This window comes from Lycium ferocissimum, chromosome 2 (assembly GCF_029784015.1).
Source record: "Lycium ferocissimum isolate CSIRO_LF1 chromosome 2, AGI_CSIRO_Lferr_CH_V1, whole genome shotgun sequence".
NCBI classification, from domain to species: Eukaryota; Viridiplantae; Streptophyta; class Magnoliopsida; order Solanales; family Solanaceae; genus Lycium; species Lycium ferocissimum.
This window is the reverse complement of record NC_081343.1, coordinates 35,838,512-35,859,747: the sequence shown is the minus strand read 5'-3', so window position 1 is coordinate 35,859,747 and position 21,236 is coordinate 35,838,512.

Genomic DNA, 21,236 nt, shown 5'->3' with positions numbered 1-21,236 from the left:
TTACTAATTCTAGGATTTTCACCCACCGTTGATGGGCCTCTTAAAATAATCATGGAACTTGAAGAAGAAAGGAAAAGGAACAAATAAAGATGGGAACTTACCCTCCAAGATGTTTCCACCAAAGAATGAGATGAATTTTACCTCTTTCTCTCTTGAAAACTGACTTTTGGGTCTTGGGAATAAGGGTTCAAAGTTGGGGAATTAAAATAGGAGATTCTACCACATGTCGGCCACTGTATGGGGTCTCAGACCGCCGCAATGTCCCGCTATAGCGGCCTCTTGGTCGCTATAGCGGCCCTGCTGGACAGGTCCGTACTAAAATGGTCATAACTCCCTCATCCGGAGGCCAAACGTGTCGATTCTTTTTCCTATAGCTTCGTAATTTCGATCTAATGGTTCAGAACTCACTTAAAAAAAAGGTTGGATGCTCAATATGGAGCCATTTCTATCCACAAACCTCCGGCGAAAACACCGAATACGAGCGCGACAAAACCCAAACCCATCTAACACTCTTTGGAACCTCACCAAAACTTGTGGACAAGTTCAAAATCATCATAATAATATTTTGGAACTTCTAAAACATTGACACGGGGTCATCCTAAGCCGGCGTTGATCGTGGTCAACTCTAACTCGTCAACTTAGCTAGCTTCTCCATCAGTGACTCAATTATACTCGAACCTTGCGAAAACCAACCCAATGACTTCATTACATCATAGATCATACTAACGGGACTTGGGGAAAGGGTCAACAAGGTTAAATGGGTCAAAACACTTATAACGACTAAACGGGTCATTACACATAATCTGTGAAAGCGCATAAAGTTGAATTCACATAAAAAGAACCCAAAAAGGTAGCTTCAACTAGTTAACAATAATAAATTAGTAAATACTAAAACTATCATAAAATTCCTAAATTAGAATCCCATTGTTCCCGGTGAAGAGATCTAAGTCTACTTTCTTACTCCAAATTTCAAATCAGATATAAAAAACAAAAACATCTAAAAATCACATGACAGAGCATATCACATACCTACAACGAAAATGAAAAGGCGATTGACCAAAATTTAGCAAAATTGCTAATTACCTGAAATTGGATAAGCAATCTGAAAAGACAAATATGAACGGGTAAGGGAACAAACCGAGTTAGTAGCCAGAAGAAGAAACCTATGCATCGCAATAGACATCAAAACCAAATAGAATTACATATAAACTGTTTGCATTAACTAATAAGTAAAATGACTAAAATACTCTATAAAATTTAAAGACAAAAACGGCCATGTTGATACCGTCCCTAAACTCACTCTTCTAATATAGTAAAATAAATAAATGTCAGTTCTTAGTTAATGCTTTGCAGGTCTAGAAAATTCTTATATCTACAAACATCATCTCAATCTCTCTCATTTTTACTTTAATTCCTAATAAGCAAAACATATGTCTACAATCATAAGTTGCAGTTATCTTCCTGTCACGATCCAATTCGTGAGCAATGATGGCATCTACAATATCCCACCGGTAGGCGAACCATTCCCAACAATCTTGAAATCAATTGAAAGATAACGAGAGAATAACCATTCACTAGAACATAATCCAACAGTATCCTATATAATAAAGGAAGTGCGAATAAGTAACTTAGTCTTTTACAACCCCAAAATTTGGTCTAGTAGTACAAGAGCATTAGAAATGTCTGATACAAGTCCCATGGGGCGAAATAAGCTTGTATGTAGAATTGCATGGAAAAAATAAGGAAGAGATATCCAGGGGCCACGAGTCAACTATGTAGCTCACCTTGAATGTCTCGAAATTGGCCTCGAGATCGACCACGAGGTCTTGGCGCTGTCGAGCGATATCGCACATAAAAAAAAAAAAAAGTGCAGAAGTGTAGTATGAGTACAATACTAGTACCATGTAGGTATCATAGGCCAACAACGATAGGATCACGTATAAAGCATATAAAAAATGAAGTAAGAAGTGAGTGTACTGATAAAGCTGAAGTTTTTTAACTATAATCACTTAGACATTTTTCCATGTAATTCAAAGAGAAATCAGATAAGTCAGTTAAGCGCGAACCACATAGAGGAGTAAAGAAGTAAATGGATGATGATAAAAAAAAAAAAATTACAATGCATTGTCCAAAGAAATAACTCGGTACACACATGCTATAGGCCATGCCATATAGTCATGACCTATGGGGGACTCTCAAGGTCCATATGCCTATCACTGTACCACTTGAGGTCCATTTTCTTCGGACTCTGACCACTCACTGTACCGCCTGACTTTACCGCCGAACTATGAGACACTCACTGTACCGCCCGACCTTACCGCCCGACTGTGAGAACAATATCCTTACCTCATTTCGGTCCTTATACCATTTCGAATCCTCTTTTATCAAAACTTATCCAAGTATATATAAAAATAAAAAAATGAGTGCAACATGCATAATATCTTAAGTCAAAAACATCATGAATTTTGAGAATGCATATGCATCGTCAAATGGTTACATATTCCAACTCATAATCCTAGAATAATTTCCTTCAACAATCATACAAGATATGGAGCGATGAGGTAATCAATTCGATCAAGCAGGAATAAGTCAATTAATGGCTATCATAGCCCACATAAATAATAATGATACCAACCTAAGTGGATTTATCACAACAACCACCTCCGAAGGCTCAACATGTTTTTCCCCGTCATACTAACTACTCAATAATATACACCAGTACTCTCTCAAGTGCTCATCGTAATTACTAAGGTGGGACCACTATCATGCCTAATACCCCTTCAGAAATTATAGACTAAATACGCATTCCAATAGGAGTCTAAAAGAGTAAATCGTAACCTAACTCAAAATCTGAGATAGATCCACGAACACTAAAACCTGAGCCTTCCCCTTCCGGAGTGCCTCTGAACGAGCAAAGTCTAACAAAATATGAATTCTGCATTGTAACGACCCGTTTGGTCGTTATTGCATTTTTTACCCTTTCACCCATGTTGACTTTTCCCCTAGCCTTGTTACAGTGTGATTAACTTGTGGGGATGGGTAGCACAGTTCTCGGAGAGATCGGGCGAGCCTTGTTTGATTTTGAGGAAGTTAGAAGTTCTAATTTGAATATGTGAAAAACCTTTGACCAACAGTTGACTTTTAGGTAAACGGACCTTTTTCAAAATTTCATCTATTCCATAAGGTCCAGAGGATCGATTATGACTTAGTAGGATGTTTGGTTTTATTCTTGGGGCATTATGGAGCGTGTTATACCCTTGGTTTTGGCCTTTCGGGGGTTGACCAAGTCAAGGTGACCTCCGTTGGAAATTATGAGGCCACGGTTGAGTTCGTAGCATGTTTTTACATATGTTTGTATGTTCAGTTTGTACCCGGAATGTCTTGGGTAGATGTCGGGATTTGGGGTGAAACTTGGTGAAAACCAGATTTTTTTGGCTTTTCTGATGTCCCGCTCCAGCGGGTGAGTTTTCGCCTCTGCGGGTTAGCCCATGCGGGACTAGGCCCGCAGACGCGAAAAGCTGAGTCATTAATGAGGTCCACCTCAGCGGATGAGTATTTGCTGAGGCGGGAGCGCATAAGCAGAATCCTGTGCGCGGGTGCGAGGATCGCTAAAACAGGTTCCCCTATTATTCCCAATTCGAACCACTCTTCATTCATTCACTAAATTGAAACCCTAATAGATTTTAGAGGTGATTTGCATAGCTTGGGAGTGATTTCTTCATTGGGTAAGTTCCCTTTTACTTCTTTGTGGTTATCTTATTTATTTAGAAAAGAATCCATGGTAGTTTTAAGGTGTTAATTGGGGAAGATGGGTTTAAAAAATCTTTTTGTGAAATTGTTGAGTCTTAAGCTATGAACATGGGTTTAATTGATGAATCCTGCTTAATATGATCATGGAACCTTGTGAATGACTAGACTCTAAGCTTAAATCTCCATTTTTTATTAAGAATTAGATTATGGAAAGTTAGGGTTTCATCCCAATATGAGGGGTTTTGAGCTAATGGGGAAATTGATTATTTCTTGAGTCTATTTAGCAATTGAGGAATAGTATCGAACTTCTAAAACGTTGGGTTACCATTTTTATCCTCGAAATTCCTATTTTTGCACTTTTGGGCCCGATTTTCCTCTTTTAAAGGGGTGTTTTTGATTCGATTTGTACCATAGCTTTATGGATATTGTTAGTCTCCATTTCTTACATAGAATGCATTGTTGAATAGACTTTGATCTTATGGAAGCTCTTCGGAAGGGCAAGACTCAAGTTGGATAGTTCGTGGCACCCGCTCGTATCAAGGTAGGTTACGATTTACCTTTCAGTTGGACTCCAAATAGTGATGCATATGTAGGAGTTTGTTATTGATGGGGAAAGCATGTTAGGCCTTTGGGTATAAAGTTGGGATGGATTTCAATTAGGTTGGTTCTGTCAGCTGTTGTGTGGGTTTGTCGCCATGTTCGTCATGTTGGGCTTGTCGCCTTATTTCCTATGGTTGGGATTGTTGCCATTCTTGCTACTTTATGTTTTATTGTACTCATCTCTCTCTTTGATGCTCCATTTATCATCGTAAAAAGGAAGGAAAATGATAAAAGATTGAACTTTGATGTGTACTTATCATAAGACACGAATGAGATCCTGATTATGATTTATAGTTGATATTGAACCGTTTCCATGGTTGTTGTGACTTAATTTATATGGGTTCTGGTGTCGTGATTCCCATAGCATATTCATTAGCATTGATCATATTTGATTTAGGATTCTTGCATTCATGCATTCATACATGTTAGTAATGTTGTAGAAGCGATTGACAAAAGAAATGGGGTACTGACGATTAAAGACTTATGGAAACTATGAAAGAAAATGTGACATTTTGATGAAATTATTATGTGAATCCGTGATCCGAGGTTGTTACCGGAGCAGAACGTATGTGTGCTCGTGATCCGTGAGGACATTCCGAAGCGAGCTGTACATGGATGCCAGGGGTCCCCCGCGGGTCATGACTGCTGAGACGTCGACATTCCGTGCGGAGCATGTGTGTACATGTTCGAGGTATTGGCCAGTGCATTGCATTGCATATCATTACATTTCATCCACGACATCATATGGCACTTTTATTATTGATTCTTGGTGTTGACTGACAGATTATTCTTGTGGTAAAGATCTATCATCTGACCTGACAGAATTGTGGTTTAATGACTCCACCTAAGCTTATGACTTGATTAGTCGAGTTTCTGTTTGACTTCGGGTTGGTGGAATTCCTTTATTATTGTGATGATCTGATTTGTGAGTATGTTTGATTTCTTAACTGCCTACTTGTTGGTTTCATTCTTCATATATGTGAATTATTTGTTGTCGACCTATGATACCTACCAGTACATAGCAGTTATACTGATACTACCTTGTTGTACTCTTTTCTAAGTGCATAGTTTGCTATAGGTTCCATTTCAGCACCTCGCAAGTGATCATCCCGAGGCCCTTAGTTCGAGTTTCCAGGGTGAGCCATGTTCCCGATCCGCTATCCGAAAAACTCTTTTATCATGATATTTGTTCCTTGTTTCGAGACTGTATTATTCAGACATTGGTGTATTTCTATTATTCAGACTTGTGTACTTATTTAGTAGCTCTTGTACTATGACTTGACCAGACCCTTGGGTAGTTGGTTGTATTTCCGCAGTTATACATTTATATGATTTGAGACTGCTTTAGTACTTCCAATTTCTTTCGCATGTTTATATTTGAATGTTGAGTAAAGGAAGGGTTTGCCCACCAGGGGAGATTGTATGAGTGCCCGCTCGACCCACGATTTGGGTCGTGACATACATTAACACACGATTCTAAGGATACCCATATTTTCCTTTATAAAAAAAAAAGATTCGGGTTCAAAAAGTCTGTCCAAAACCCCGTCTCAAACTTTGAACGTCAAAATGGTAATTTATCAAGAATTTGAGTTCAACAAGATCAAAATGGTGTTGTATGAGGCCACACGAACTTAACAATGCCCATATTGCTATACTTTAGTCCGAAATCCGAAAATGAACCCGAAAAATCCAAACTCGAGCCCCGAGGGTAAAACTGGAAATTCAACTTAAAATCATCTTACCCATAGTCTAGATAGTCCATATACTAAAAATCATCAAGTTATAATCCCAATTGAAACTCCAATTTCATAAAACTCATCACAACCCATTTTTATGGAAACCCTCAATTTACTACTTAGAAATCAAGAATGGAACCATAAAATAATGGAAGAAATCAATGATAATCACATAGATTAAGGTTTAGATCTTACCGCAGTGAAGAAACTTGAACTTTGCACTTCAAATCACTTAATTTTGAGCTCTATAGCTTCTAAAATGGGTTTATGAAGTTGAAACACGAAATGGGGGGTTTTAAATCTATCCAGGCCTGATTTATTCTTTGCGAACGCGGTGCAGTCACACGAACGCGACCCCTGACCCGGCCAACTCATCACGATAAGACCATCGCAAACGCGATGGGTCAACCCAACCCTGCCCAAACCACCTTCCTTCTTCGCGAACGCGCCTGGCCCACGAAACCTCTCAAACAGTTCGCGTAGAAGGAAAGCAACACAGCTGAAACCAGAAAAATCTAGTCTATCCAAATCTTGAACAAACACCCGAAACTCATTCAGAACCCCCCGGACGCCAACCAAATGTCACGACTCAACCGGAGGGCCGCGACGAGCACCCGGTGCTAGCCCACCCGGGCACCCCTTAACATGCTTATACATCACATCTAGGCGAGCCACGTAATTATATCATGCCTTTCATTCATCATCATTCTAATCTCATTGAACAACAACATATCGGTATCAGCGATAACATCTATGCCCATATAAATGTACATGCGCCGACGAGGCGATCAAAACAACATCCCAAAATATAGGCTGACAAGGCCGAACATATCTAACCATATACACAATGTCTACGAGCCTCTAAGAAGGGTACATCATATCATAACATATGGGCGGGACAGGACCCCGCCGTACCCATGGATATATACACAAAAGAATCTATACTAAAAAAGGCTCCGAATGAAATGGAGCTACTCAGTATGTAGTCCCCGAGAAAATACGGCTATGGATCAAGTCCGTCTCCTCGCCCACTGCGGGCATGACGCGGCGTCCACAAACAAAAGGACGCGGTACGAAAGAATGTACTGAGTATGTAAAGCATGATCAATATCAATATGAAAGCATAATAGTCAACATATGAGACAACATAGTACGAGAGATAATAGCATCATCGTCATAGCACTTACTTGCTTTCCATAGGGACATTCCATTTCTATTGCGTATTCGCGTACATACATTCGTATCCGTACTCGTTTACCTTTCGTGTTCATTTCGGGTTCGTATTCATATTTCCTTTCATACTCATGCTCATATCGTATACATTGCATATACATAGCCCTTACTTGGCACTTACATAGTCTTAATATATTCGTACTCTTATCGATGTCATATACATAGCTTATTCGTACTCATATAGATGTCATATACATAGCTTATTCGTACTCATATAGATGTCATATACATAGCTTATTCGTATAGCATACCCGACCATGAAGGTTCGGTGTTTCACGTACCTAGCCCTACCAAGGCTCAGTGTCTGGCCCTACCAAGGCTCAGGGTTTGTTCGTACCCAACTGCAGTGGTGCGCGCGCGTCATTATATATAGATATACATATTCATTATATTCTACCCGACCATATAAGCTCGGTGTTCACAATAGCCTCCCATGGGCACACATACATATTCATTGTATTCTACCCTGCCATATAAGCTCGGTGTTCACAATAGCCTCTCATGGGCACACATACATATAAGCTCATATCTATCCTTAACCTTTTTACTATCGTCATATAAGGAACTTAGTACAATCATATCATTTGAGCATCATTAGCTTAATAGCTTCTAGAGCTAGGATCATTAGAGAGTATCATGAACTCATAGGAAGATGAACATTTGGCCAAAGAACCATGCCTTATGAAAGAAGGGTTAGCCTTACATACCTTTCGTGCAACTATTCTATCACTTGTACACTTTTCTTCAAGGCTCACGTTCTACCTTCATTGAAGTGCATACTCATATTAGATAGTAGATAGCTTTAGCATTCATAACTAATTCTAGAGAAAATCGGACAGCATCTCCTTTATTTATATGACTTCCCTCGTATTACACATCAACTCCCAAACATCAATAACAATATTCACAATATCATCACAATAGCCTTTAGTCATCTACATTACTCTTACTTCACAATTCACAATTCACTTCAATTATCCATATTCATAGTCATAACTCGACAATACGTTCATTCACATACAATGTCGATTCCTATACTCTCAATATCGTTTATAACATGATCATATTCACAAAGCATCAAGAATCACAACTCATTCCAAACATTTACTCAAAAGTGATACTATTCACACATTCATGACCTATTTCTTATATTCTTTTGTAATCCAAGTGTTTCAACTTCCAAATACTTTAAACATCATAAAACTTACCTTAGATGGGGTAGGATTGAACCTTGGTTGCATATGTCTCACTTGCACAAAACCCTAGATTTCCCTTCACTTGAATTCCTTGTCTTTGATGAACTTTGATGGGCTCTCTTACTTTGATTCACTTGTTTTGATGATAGGAACCTTTGATTTCCTTTGGATTCTTGTTCATGAAATATATATGAAGCCCTAGAGACTTTAGAAAGAAGTGGAGAGATGTTGGGAATGAAACAATGAAGTTGGAAACACATTTAAAGACTTGAAACATTTCAGCCCGTCGGGTGTTCCACGGACTGTTCCACGGTCCGTGGAACCCAACAGTGTCCGTGAAGCTGGTCGTGGTTCCACGACCAGCCGTCGTCTCCTCGCTGGGCGGTTCACGGACCCGTCCACGGTCCGTGGAACACAATGCTGGCCGTGAAACTCACTGCCTCACCAAGTTCGATCCCGTCGTCTCGTTTGATCTCCAATCCTTATGGAACCTTCTTAGCACTTGTTTATCACTTCATTAGCAATCTAAGGGGCGTTATAACTCTTCCCCAACACATCATTAAGTTGTCATCAACTTACTACTCATAAATCCTTCCGAAACTTATCGTATACATGGCCTTCTCTTGGCAACTTTCTCGTCTAACATCGAATGTCTTTCAAATCTTATTTAGAATCATCAAATGATATTTCTTACTTATGGAAACATCGTATACTTCGTACTCCTCATTGGCCTATTCACTGTGCATAAACGGAAAATTTTCCGAGGTGTAACACCAAATGTGCATTTCAGTCATAAAACACGCTACGCACTCGCTCGCGCACTTAGAATTTCCAAAAGAGGTCATCTTGGCCCGGAGTTGACCAGTCAACTCCCAAAATATCAAAATCCTAACTTTCCAATCAATGACCCAAATTACACATGAACGCCTCGAGACCCGAACTGACTATCCTACCATGTCAAAATCACGTTCCAGACCTAAAAGAACTATCAAAATTAGATTTTGATTGCGTTTACCCAAAAGTCAACTATTGGTCAAATTTTTCCCAAAATCACAACTTAAGAACTCAGAACGTAGGTTTTTCACCCTGATACTAATCTGATTGCCGCAATAACCGCGCTAACCATTCTCGCAAGTCAAATTCGTCAAAGTTAAGCTAAGGAAAGGGTCGTCTAGGGAAAACTAGGTAAAAATTACCATTCTAATTTTTTGCTCCAAATATAGCTCATTTCTTTCTTCTCCACTTTCTGTTTTTTTACTGTTTTTCCGATGTCTCTTCACACTTTCTGATTTCATATTGTTAAGGCAGTAGACAAATCTAAATTTGATAGAGCTTATGCTCAAAATACATTTATGAAAATAGCCTTTATTTGAGATAAATGAAATTAGTAGTTATAGATTGACTTTTAATTGTTTAATGTTAATTATGTTACTCACGCATGATTATATAGCTAATACTATAATCGATAAAACATTTTATATAGAAAACACAAAAATCCAATAATAAATACAACAGTGTAAAAATTATTAATCAACTTATTTTTATAAATAATATATAATTAGAGCTAATACCTCAATACCCTCCTAAATTATTCATGTTTTGTCTGTGTAATACTTAAATTATGGAGTGATGATGTTACTGTAACACCTCTGATCTTTAACTTAAGCTTTGACCATGATTCTAAATTTAGAAAACCTGATAAAGAATGTTGGAATTTGAAATTTCTTTTCAGTTGTCAGATGGGGATTTACGCCTCAGAATACGGACTATATTTCAGTATACGGCCCATATTTCAAATTGTAATCTGGCATCTAAAATCATTGTGCATTTTGGAAATTGGCTCAGGAAATTTTATAGTTAAATACGGACCGTATTTTCAAATACGGACCGTATTTGATGGTCGTATTTGGTAAGGAGTTTGTTCAGTGTTTCTGTCTGTTGAACATGCTTAATTACGATCCAAGTTTACGGACCGTATTTTGGTTAGTATTTCTCAGCCCGCACCAGAAACTATAAATACTTGATTTCAGTTCTAATTTTATTTTTACAAGTTCCTAAAACCCTAGCACGACTTATTTCTCCTCTCCAACCCCAAGAACTCTAAGGTAAGCAAGTTCTACCCATTCCAATCAAATTCTATCATGTATTTAGATAATCTAAGATAGAATTCATTGTTCTTAACCTAGGGTTTTCATGAAAACCCACAGATAAGGTTTGAGACACAGGCTTTTGGGTTCTTCTCAAAATTCAGACTTTTGGATTGAGGATTGTGAAGCAAATAAGGTATGTGAGGCTAACTATCTACGTTAGGAAATGTTCATGATTCTCCCTGCGCCTCATTTTTCATACTTATCAGCAAATTGACTCAGAATACAGTTTAGCCCTATTTTCTTGAATATTTGTAGAACTGTTATCTTCAAGGCTTATGGTTTTAGAATTTGTTCATGGTAATTAATTTGAATATCATGAACTCAGTACGTAATCAATATAGACTTGTGAATTATATTTCATGAGTCTCGGTATGAATACTTAGAATTATTATGAAGAGTTACCAGTTTTATCTTCATAATCAGTAATCAGTATCATGTTATCAGTTATATCTTAGTCTCAGTGCTTGTTATTGAATACCTGTGTTAGGACATCAGCCCAACAGATATGGACCTAAGGTCATAGATTATGCATACGTATACTTAGGCACCAGGCCACATATTTTGCACACATATTATTATTATTATTGGACCTAAGGTCACGGACAGTAAACAGGTTACTCACTATTCAGAATAGGGAGTATCTATATCTTTACTTCTCTGTTTCAGTTCTGTTATCAGTATTTCAATTCAGTTTCAGTTCAGCTTATTATTTCATTCAGTTGCTTTACATACCAGTACAATTCCAGTGTAATGACGACCCATTTGCTCGGGGCTTGCATCTCATGATGCAGATACTGATATACTGGGTGCAGACGCAGCTCGTTAGGAGACTTTTAGATTCAACTAGTCAGTGGTGAGCCTTAGTTCTTCGAGGCCCCACCTTTATCTTTATATCTAGTCAGTTAGTAGACAGTATTCTAGTATTAAGGTATGCCGGGGGCCTTGTTCCGGTAATCAGTCAATATTTCCTTATTCAGTAGAGGCTTCATAGATTACAGTCAGTCAGATATTTCAGTATTTTGTTGGATTATTGAGCTAGCCCTTTTGGCTATTACTTATTCAGTATTGTAGATTTTGCTTTTTCTTCCGCACAGATATATTTCAGTCAGTTATTCTCACTCGATTAGCATGTGTTTACCACATGTTGATCCAGCCAGCTAGTTGATTCGCTCGTTCACATGCAGGTAGGCACAGAGTGTCGTGTTATACCCAAGCCATGATTCGGGACGTGACAGTTACTCCCCTGTGCCATAACATTTTCTATCTAACACCCCTATGTATGCAATGCCCAATGGCATGGTGAGTGGCTTCACTCTCTTTGTAGTATGTGAGAACTTGAAAATACACATTTACATTTTACATTAAATTTTTAAACTTTATTTATTTATTTTTATTTTTTCTTTCTTCTAGTAGACTCAGTTAAAAAGACATAACTCATAACGCGGACAATATTTACTTTAAGTATGTTTTAATATTCAAACTTATCAGTTGGATTTATTATAAATGAGTAAATTTTGTTCTAATTTGGAATTAGGTTTAATGTTATTGATTAAATTTTAGAAACATGAGTTTTTAACTGGATTTACTATTATGAAAAAATTATTGGATTTTGAAAAATTAGAAAAAAAACAATAAATTTAGATAAGCCAAGAAGAAAGAACAAAATAAGAAAAGAAAAATTGTTTTACACTTTAATGTACTATTTTGTTCTTTTGGTTAATTTATTATATTATTGTTATTTTAGAGTTATCTTATTTTAATAGAGTTTATTATTATGATAAAATTCAGTCGTGATTTTTAACTATGTCTTTTCTTAATTTTATTTTATGTTATTATTAGTTTTAAAATTGTGAGTTTCAATTAGTTTATTTATTAGCAAAAATGTAGATATTTGAGAAAGAGAAAAAAAATATAGGAGTTAAATTGCACCCGAAGTTTTAAATATTGAGTAGAGGTGATAAAATTTGGATTAGTAATTAAGGACTTTTGACCATTTTCCAACGTGCCCAACAGTTTTATTTTTTACACTTTGGCCCAACTTAATAAAATCCTAATTACCTAAAATTGGTGGGAAAAAAAATCCCAAAAACCCACCAGCCCCACCCCCCTAGCAAAAAAAAAAAACCAATTATAAAAAGTTTTGAATTTTTTTTTTTTTGTTGTTGTTGTTCTTTTGCGCCACCCACCCCCTGCGACCCAACAACCCACCCTCCCAAAAAAAAAATTTGAAAAGTTTTTGTTGATGGTTTTTTGCACCATCCCCCCTCCACCCCACCCACCCCCCCACCCCAAAAAAAAAACCAAAAACTATTCTTGAAAAGAAGTTTTTTTTTTTTTTTTTTTTAGTTTCTTACTCCACCCACTCCAAAAAAAATTGAAAATTTTTAGTTTTTTGCACCACGCACCCAAAAAAAAAAAAATTAAAAAGTTTTGAAAAGTTTTTGTTTTTGGTTTTTTGAACCACCCACCCCAAAAAAAAATTCTTGAGATGAAGTTTTGAATTTTTTTTTGTTTCTTACTCCACCCACCCACCCCGCCACCCCCTCCCCCTGCTCCTCCTCTTTTGTTGCTGCTGCTTTCTTCTTTTATTTTGAAAAAAGTTGCTCAAGAAAAAAAAAAACAAACTCGCCCGATTTACATAATTTTCGGATTGGATTTCATTCCTGTAGTACTGGGCATTACTTCATGGGTTATTTCCGCTCATTTGGTAAGTAAAACAATGTTGTTTTATTTCAATTATTCATCTGGGTATAATTTCTTGATTTTCCAACAATTTTCGTACTTGATTCTGATCGTTGCAACAAGTGCTAAAGATGTTGTATAAGAGCTTCTGAATTTATCGCAATAACTGTTGTAGTCTTTGCAACAATTTATGCAGTTGTTGCAAATTCTGTACTAATCTGTTGCAACAACTGTTAAAATGTGTATAAATAATTTAGCCTACCTGTTGCAACAACTGTGAAAGTTAGTGGACACTTCTACTCTTTTCAATAACTCATTGACTTGTCGCAACAAGTAGACTTCTTGTTGCAATAACTACATTAGTTTTTGGACATATTTTATAGCTGTTGGATGAAACAGAGACAACTGAAGCTGTCTCCAACAACTAAGTGATCAGTTGCAACAACTCACCTAAGTGATATGTTAATCTTGTTCAAATCACAAATGTATGTTCTGTTGTTAATAAATTGCCGAAAAATTTTCAACAAGTAATAAATCTATTGCAACTGCTCTGTAACATGTTGGGGTTTTTCCAACAAGTAGCATGACTTGTTGCAATAACTAGTTAGTTGTTGAACATATCAAAACAAATAGGAGGACTTCTTGCAACAACCATTTATCTGTCAGACTTTATCCAACAAGTGACAGGACTGGTTGCAATTAAAAAATCTATTGTAGCAACTAAGTAACTTGTTGGGTTTATCCAACAAGTGACACGACTTGTTACAGCAACTAGGTTGGTTTTTTGAGTTCTTCCAACAAATGGAATGACTTGTTGCAGAAACTAGGTAACTTGTTGTGTTTTATCCAACAAGTGATATGTCTTGTTCAACAGCTATGTTACTTGCCGTAAACGTATCCGCAATTGTTGTAACAGATACTGCAATTGTTGCAACAGCTATGATATGATTCACCTATATTTAGTGATCAACAAAGAGAATCAATGATATTTAGTGACAAACAAAGGAAATTAATTATATTTAGTGATCAATATATATATATATATACTTAATCAATTTGATGGTATTTTGAGTCAGAACATATGATCAACTAAGTCATTATGCACTAAATCGAGTGATCATTAGAGTGATTTGGTGTGAACTATTTGATTCACTCATATTTAGTCATAAACAAAGGAAATCAATGATATTGAGTGATCAATATATATATATATATATATACTTAATCAATTTGAGGGTGTTTTGAGTCAAACCAGATCATCAACTAAGTCACTGTGCACTAAATCGAGTGATCATTAGAGTGATTTGATGTGAACTACTTGATTCACCCATATTTAGTGATAAACAAAGAAAATCAATAATATTTAGTGATCAATAAATATATATACTTAATCAATTTGATGGTATTTAGAGTCAAGACAGACGATCAACTAAGTCATTATGCACTAAATCGGATGATCATTAGAGTGATTTGATGTGAACTACTTGATTCACTCATATTTAGTAATAAACAAAGGAAATCAATAATATTTAGTGATCAATATATATACTTAAGCAATTTGATGGTATTTTGAGTCAGGACAGATGATCAATTAAGTCACAATGCACTAAATCGAGTGATCATTAAAGTGATTTGATATGAACTACTTGATTCACCCATATTTAGTGATAAACAAAGGAAATCAAAGCAACTCTTTGATTATTTCCAACAGTTATTTAATCTGTTGCAATAGATGGAAATCTGTTCGGACATCTACAGAAACTGTTTGATTATTACCAACAGATTTGGAATCTATTGTAACAAATTTGTAACTTGTTTGAAACTACTGAACATAAGGAAGCTGTTGTAACAAGTGAGGAATCTGCTGCAACAACTTCCTTGATTATTGGGATGATTTATGACTTGTTTGAAACTACTGAACATAATTTGAACAACTGAATACATACTGAACATATAATATATACATAATCTTCATCATCCACCATAATCCACCAAGAACATAATATACAAACTTATAAATAATTGTTCATCAGCCCCCCTTAGGGCTCCAAAAGTACAAATTAAACATAATTGCCTAACGACCCTAAACCACATAATTTTTAAACTTGATTTTCTTTGTTTATCACTAAATATGGGTGATCAATTTGATGGTATTCGGTTGTCTCTGTTTCATCCAACGGCTGTAAAATATGTCCAAAAACTAATGTAGTTGTTATAACAAGAAGTCTACTTGTTGCGACAAGTTAGTGAGTTGTTGGAAAGAGTAGAAGCTGTCCAATAGCTTTCACGGTTGTTGCAACAAGTAGGCTAAATTATTTATATATATTTTAGCAGTTGTTGCAACAGATTAGTACAGAAGCTGCAATTATCGCATAAATTGTTGCAAGTTCTATCGGGTGTTATCTTATCATTACTTTACAGTCTTTCGCATATTTACAGACAATCAGTGTTTTCAGTACTTCATGTAACGACCCGTTTTGTCGTTGCCGTGATTATTCCATTTTTTCCCTCGTTGACTCATTCCAGAGTCTTGGTAGAACTATTTGGACCCGAGAAGATAATTTTCATGGCTTCCTAGGCGTCGTTTTGAGTCTTGGAACACCCTTTAGGAATGGGACTTTAAGCGAAAATCGTTTGACCTAGGGTTGACTCGGTCAGCGAAACCTCCGTTGAGAAATCCGAGGCCACGGATGAGTTCGTAGCGCGTTTTTATGTATATTTGCATATCTGGTTTTGTGTTTCGGGCCTCGGGTGATTGTCGAATTTCGGGATGAAATTGTAGAACTTGGGAAAAGTTTCTGGTGTCTGGTGTCCGCTTTAGTGGCACCAGGACCGTTGTAGCGCAGCCTATGTGGTGTGGTTCATTGTAGTGACCGTAAGTTGAGTTCTCGGCCTTGACCATTGTAGCCGGTTCAAGACAAAGCAAATTGGCGGGCGGTAAGGGTGACCGCTGGAGCGGTCGACGAGCTGTTTCTATAAGTTTAAAACTCCAAAACCCTAGTCATCATTTCTATTCCAACTTGAGAGCTTTGTGGAGGCGAATTAGAGGGTTTTCAAGTGATTTCTTCCCTAAGGTAACATTCCTACCTTATTATGGTTTTATTAACCTCTCTTAATTATCTAGCATAATCTAGGATCCATAGAATCTAATGGGTCTTCAAATGGGTTCTTGAGTTAAGTTCTAAATCATTTTTGGTTCCTAGAATCTTCCTAAATAGTAAGATTAATGTTGAATATGTTGGGAACAAACTAGCTAGATTCATATTTTCCATAAAAAGCTTAAGATTAAAAGAAGGGTTTTTATGGGGTTTCTCGCTAATGAGTTCTTGGCATTAGAATCTTGTATTATTGATTGGGTTAGCTTCATTAAGCATGGATTTGGTGATTATAAACTATGTAAACATGTTTCTTCCATTTTAGTGATAAAATTGTGGGATTAAAGTTAGGGCACTTAGACCCAAATTTGGGAGTTTTCACATTAATGATGATTTGAGAATTAATTGAGTATTCTTATGATTATAGTAATGGGTTTTGACCCTTTGGTATTGAATTTGATATTTTGGTCATAAAATTTCCGTTTTGCCCCTGAGTCCCGTTTTCCTAAATTAAAGAGTGGGCTTTTGACCCGAATAGAATATAGTCATTATGGGTATCATCATTCATGATTTCTTACATAGAATTCATATGTGATAGAGTTTGATTGTTTGGAGAGGCTTCGAAAGACGAAACAAGATGTGGATTCGTGACACCTGTTCGACTGCCAGGTAGGTTACGGCTTCCCTTTCGATAGACTCCGGTTAGTTTCCCATATTCATGTATTAGAAGGAACGGAGAATGCATATGTCGGATTTGGAGATTTGGGATGGAATCCTAGGATGGTATTGTTGTGTGATTTGTATGTTCGGTCTTGTGGCCTGTAGATTCTTTAGGATGCTTAATTTGGTTTTTGTGAGTATTGATGGATTTTATGTGACTTGGGAGTAGTGGGTGATACCTATTTTCTGTGTCTCACGATAATAATTTTCGTAATATGTAATTAAGTGTGTTATGCTATTAATAGTGAATCTAGTTGATAAATGGAAGGATGAAATGTACCAACGGTTGCGATTGAGTTCTAGACTGAGTAGGAATGAATGTCTTGTGAGTAGGAGGTGAATTTACTTGTACTAAGCTAATAGGCTAATAAAGGAAGAGCAGTAATATTGTATTTCGACTGATTTGATCTATTGTGTTGGCTTGACGCCACGAATGAGTAATTAGTATTGAGAATTGTTGTTACAACTTGTTTGTGTTATGGTGGTACCTTAAGTTGATGTTGATACGTGGATAGAATTCCGTATGACTTGTGTAGATATTGATGATAGTGTTGACATACCTATATGGGTATTGGTGACTTTGATATTTAGTTGGCGTAGCCATGTTGGTACTTGTGACTCTGATATATTGTTGGCGTACCCATTGTTGGTGTTTGCAATTTGGATATATTGTTGGCGTACCTATTGTTGGTGTTTGTGATTCGGATATATTGTTGGCGTGCCATTGTTGGTACTTGCGATATTGAGCATGAATATTGATGATGATACATGCATTGCACGCACTCTCATTTTCATGATACACTGTGGAGATACTAATGATACTTGATGAAACACTGTGACGAGCTGGGCTCGATTTTTACTTGAGTGACGTGAGATGGCCGATATCCGATGTTAGTTCCGAAATCGTTGATTGAGTGAGTGCATGGACTCTGCGGGCCCCGCAGTGGTACCGGTGAGAAATCCTTATAGGCAAAGATTTGGGGTTCCGTCTGTCTGTTGGGCAAAGATCCGGGACGGGTGGCACTTAGACTTTGCGAGTCACACTGGGTTGTGCTACCAAGATGTCGATATTTTCGTCCGGAGTACATGTGTACACAGCATTAGCATGACATTGCATTGCATTCATACATCATTGCATTGCATTGCATTATGGCTTGTTTGAGATGATTTGGTGTTTACTTGTGATGTTGGATTCAGATTGATATATTGAGACTTGGCACAATTGGGATTAGATGCTACTTAGGCGATGATGTAAACTAGTCTTCGATTATCTGTGACTTTTACTGGTTGGTTTGTCTGATGGATCGTTCGTAGGATCAGTTGTATGTTTGGCCTCTAAAATATGTAGACTAAAGATATCATAGTGAAGAGTCGACTAGCTCCTAGACTAAAAAAGAATGGTAATAATGATATATGATTGTCGTGATATTGTTGTGGATCTGGCTTGTGGTTATTAGCGGAAGGTGAATGAGCTAAGGGCCTTGGTGTCATATTATGCGGTAAATAGACGTAGGACTTGATGTAGTTGTTGATCATGTTTATTTGTGACTTTATTTACTGATATGTGTTTCTAACCATTGTCGGCATATGATACTTACTCAGTACTCGTTGATTGTACTGATACTGCTCTTGCTACATCCTTTTCGGGTGTAGAGTGTTTGTGTGATTGATTGCAACATGTTCGGAGATGCGTGGTGCCTAATTTGAAGGCCTCCTCCCCTTTCATTCGGGGATGGAGGTTGGGTATTATAGTGTTGTTGTAATCCGTATCATTTAGTCGCTCTTGTACTAGTCTAGGCCAGGTCGTGGGGGCTTGAAAAGAGTCTTTATTTATTTAACGGTTGTAAATACTTTCAATATTGGAGTTTATTATGTAATTGATTTCCGCTGTTAATCGTACTTAGTTATTGGAATATTCAAATTGTCTTTACTTGATTACGGTGTTATTAATTGAGGGTTCGCCCACCGAGGAGGGAAAGGTAGGTGCCCGCGCGATCCCAAATTGGGTCATGACACTTCATTAGAGACTTCATAGACTAGAGTAACAGTTAGACAGAGTCGCAGACTTTTCAAGTTAAGCTATGTTGGCTACAGTTATGCTTCAAACTTGTATTAGTGTTTCCGTACTTTGATTATGTATCATTCAGACTTTCAGTATATCAGAATGTGTTAGTTTATTTTCTGCATTCAGTATGTTATGATACCACATGTTGATTCGGTCGGCCAAATGGCTTGGTTCGCTCGATCACGATAGTCGTGCACTGTGTGTCGTGTTACATCCGAGGCTCGGGTTCGAGCGTAAATAGAGGGGGAGGGGGTGGCGGGGTGGGTAGGTGGAGTAAGAAACAAAAAAAAATCAAAACTTCTTTTCAAGAAATTTTTTTTTTTTGGTGTGTGTGTGGGGGGAGGGGGGTGGTGCAAAAAACCTTTTTCAAAACAAAATTAATTTTTTTTTTTTTGGTGGGTGGGTTGAGTAAGAAACAAAAAAACAAAAATCAAAACTTCTTTTCAAGAAATTTTTTTTGGGAGGAGGGGTGCAAAAAATCAAAAACAAAAAATTTTCAAACTTTTTTTTAAAACCAAATTTTTTTTTTTTTGAAGGGTGGAGGTGGTGGGGTGTTGGGTCACAGGGGGGGTGGTGCAAAAAAAAAATTTGGGGTGGGGGTGTTCAAAAAATCAAAAACAAAAACTTCTCATTTTGTTTTTTTTTTTTTTTTGGAGGGTAGGGGTGGTGGGGTGGTGGGGTGTTGGGTCACCGGGGATGGATGGTGCAAAAAAAAAAAAAATTCAAAACTTTTTTAATTTTTTTTGGGGGGGAGGGGGGGGGGTACAAAAAACCAAAACAAAAACTTTTCAAACTTTTTTTTTTAAAACCAAAATTAATTTTTTTGGAGGGTGAGGGTGGTGGGGTGTTGGGTCACCGGGGGTGGGTGGTGCAAAAAAATAAAATAAAAAATCAAACCCTTTTTAAAAAAAATTTAGGGGGCAGGGAGCTGCTGGGTGTTTTTAGGATTAAGTTGGTATTCTTTTGCATTTTGTAAAAGTTTAATAAGTTTTAAAAAATATATTTAGGACCTTAATTAACTTAACCACAAATTTAAGTAGGCTTTAACTTGGGCTGCTAAAAGTTGTCACTTTCAGACTTGAGTGTCACCTTTAGTTAATTTTTCGTGGATAGTTGTTTTATTTCTAAAGAAGTTGTAGTAGTTTGCAAGGCTGGGACTTACACTGCTTTGTAACATCATTTTGGTAAATAAAATCTTGACTTACCCCACCCCCCCCCCCCCCCCCCCCGGCCCAAAAAAATAATAATAAGGGATTCACCTTGCCACAGATTCAACCTGCAATATTTAACAATTTCTTTGTTTTCACCTTGCCCTCCTATTTAGCCCCGCCACGCCATGTTGTCGTCCCTAACGACACAGTTATAGACAAAGCTACCAAATTGCTTTCGTCCAAGCAAATTCTATTCTGAATGCACGCCCTCTTTGGTTTGATTCTTCCCCCTCATTTCAAAACATTTGTTTGGTTTTAACTTGACATGAAGTTTAAGAAAGTAAAGAAGATTGTTGACTCTTGGTGTCTTAATTTAAGATCTATAGAATATACTGTGGACAACGAAATTTTATTGAATTTAAATCCGCAAGAAATTTGGATTATGTTAAATTCAAGATATATTACTCCAAATAAAAATTATGGATTAATATAATTGAATTAATTTTTCAAGTCGAATTAAATACGAATTTAATTAATGGTCCAATTTTATTGGGCTAGTCCACTAATTTTGGCTATAAATGACGAGCCCACTTTGTTAAGCCCAAGATGTCATCTTCCTAGAGGGCCCAAATTGGTGCCACATGTCAAATGACGTGGCACGCCAAGTCAAGCGAGAGAGCTAATAGGATCATGCCACGTGTCAGAATGATGCAGCATGCCTAGTCAAATCAAAGGCCAATGAAGATGCGCCATGTGTACATGTGACATGTTCCGGCCAATCAAATATCGACATGTCGCCTAAACCGATTGGTCGAAAGAAGTCTCCGTCTTATCACAACTCCTCCATCCTACAACTAT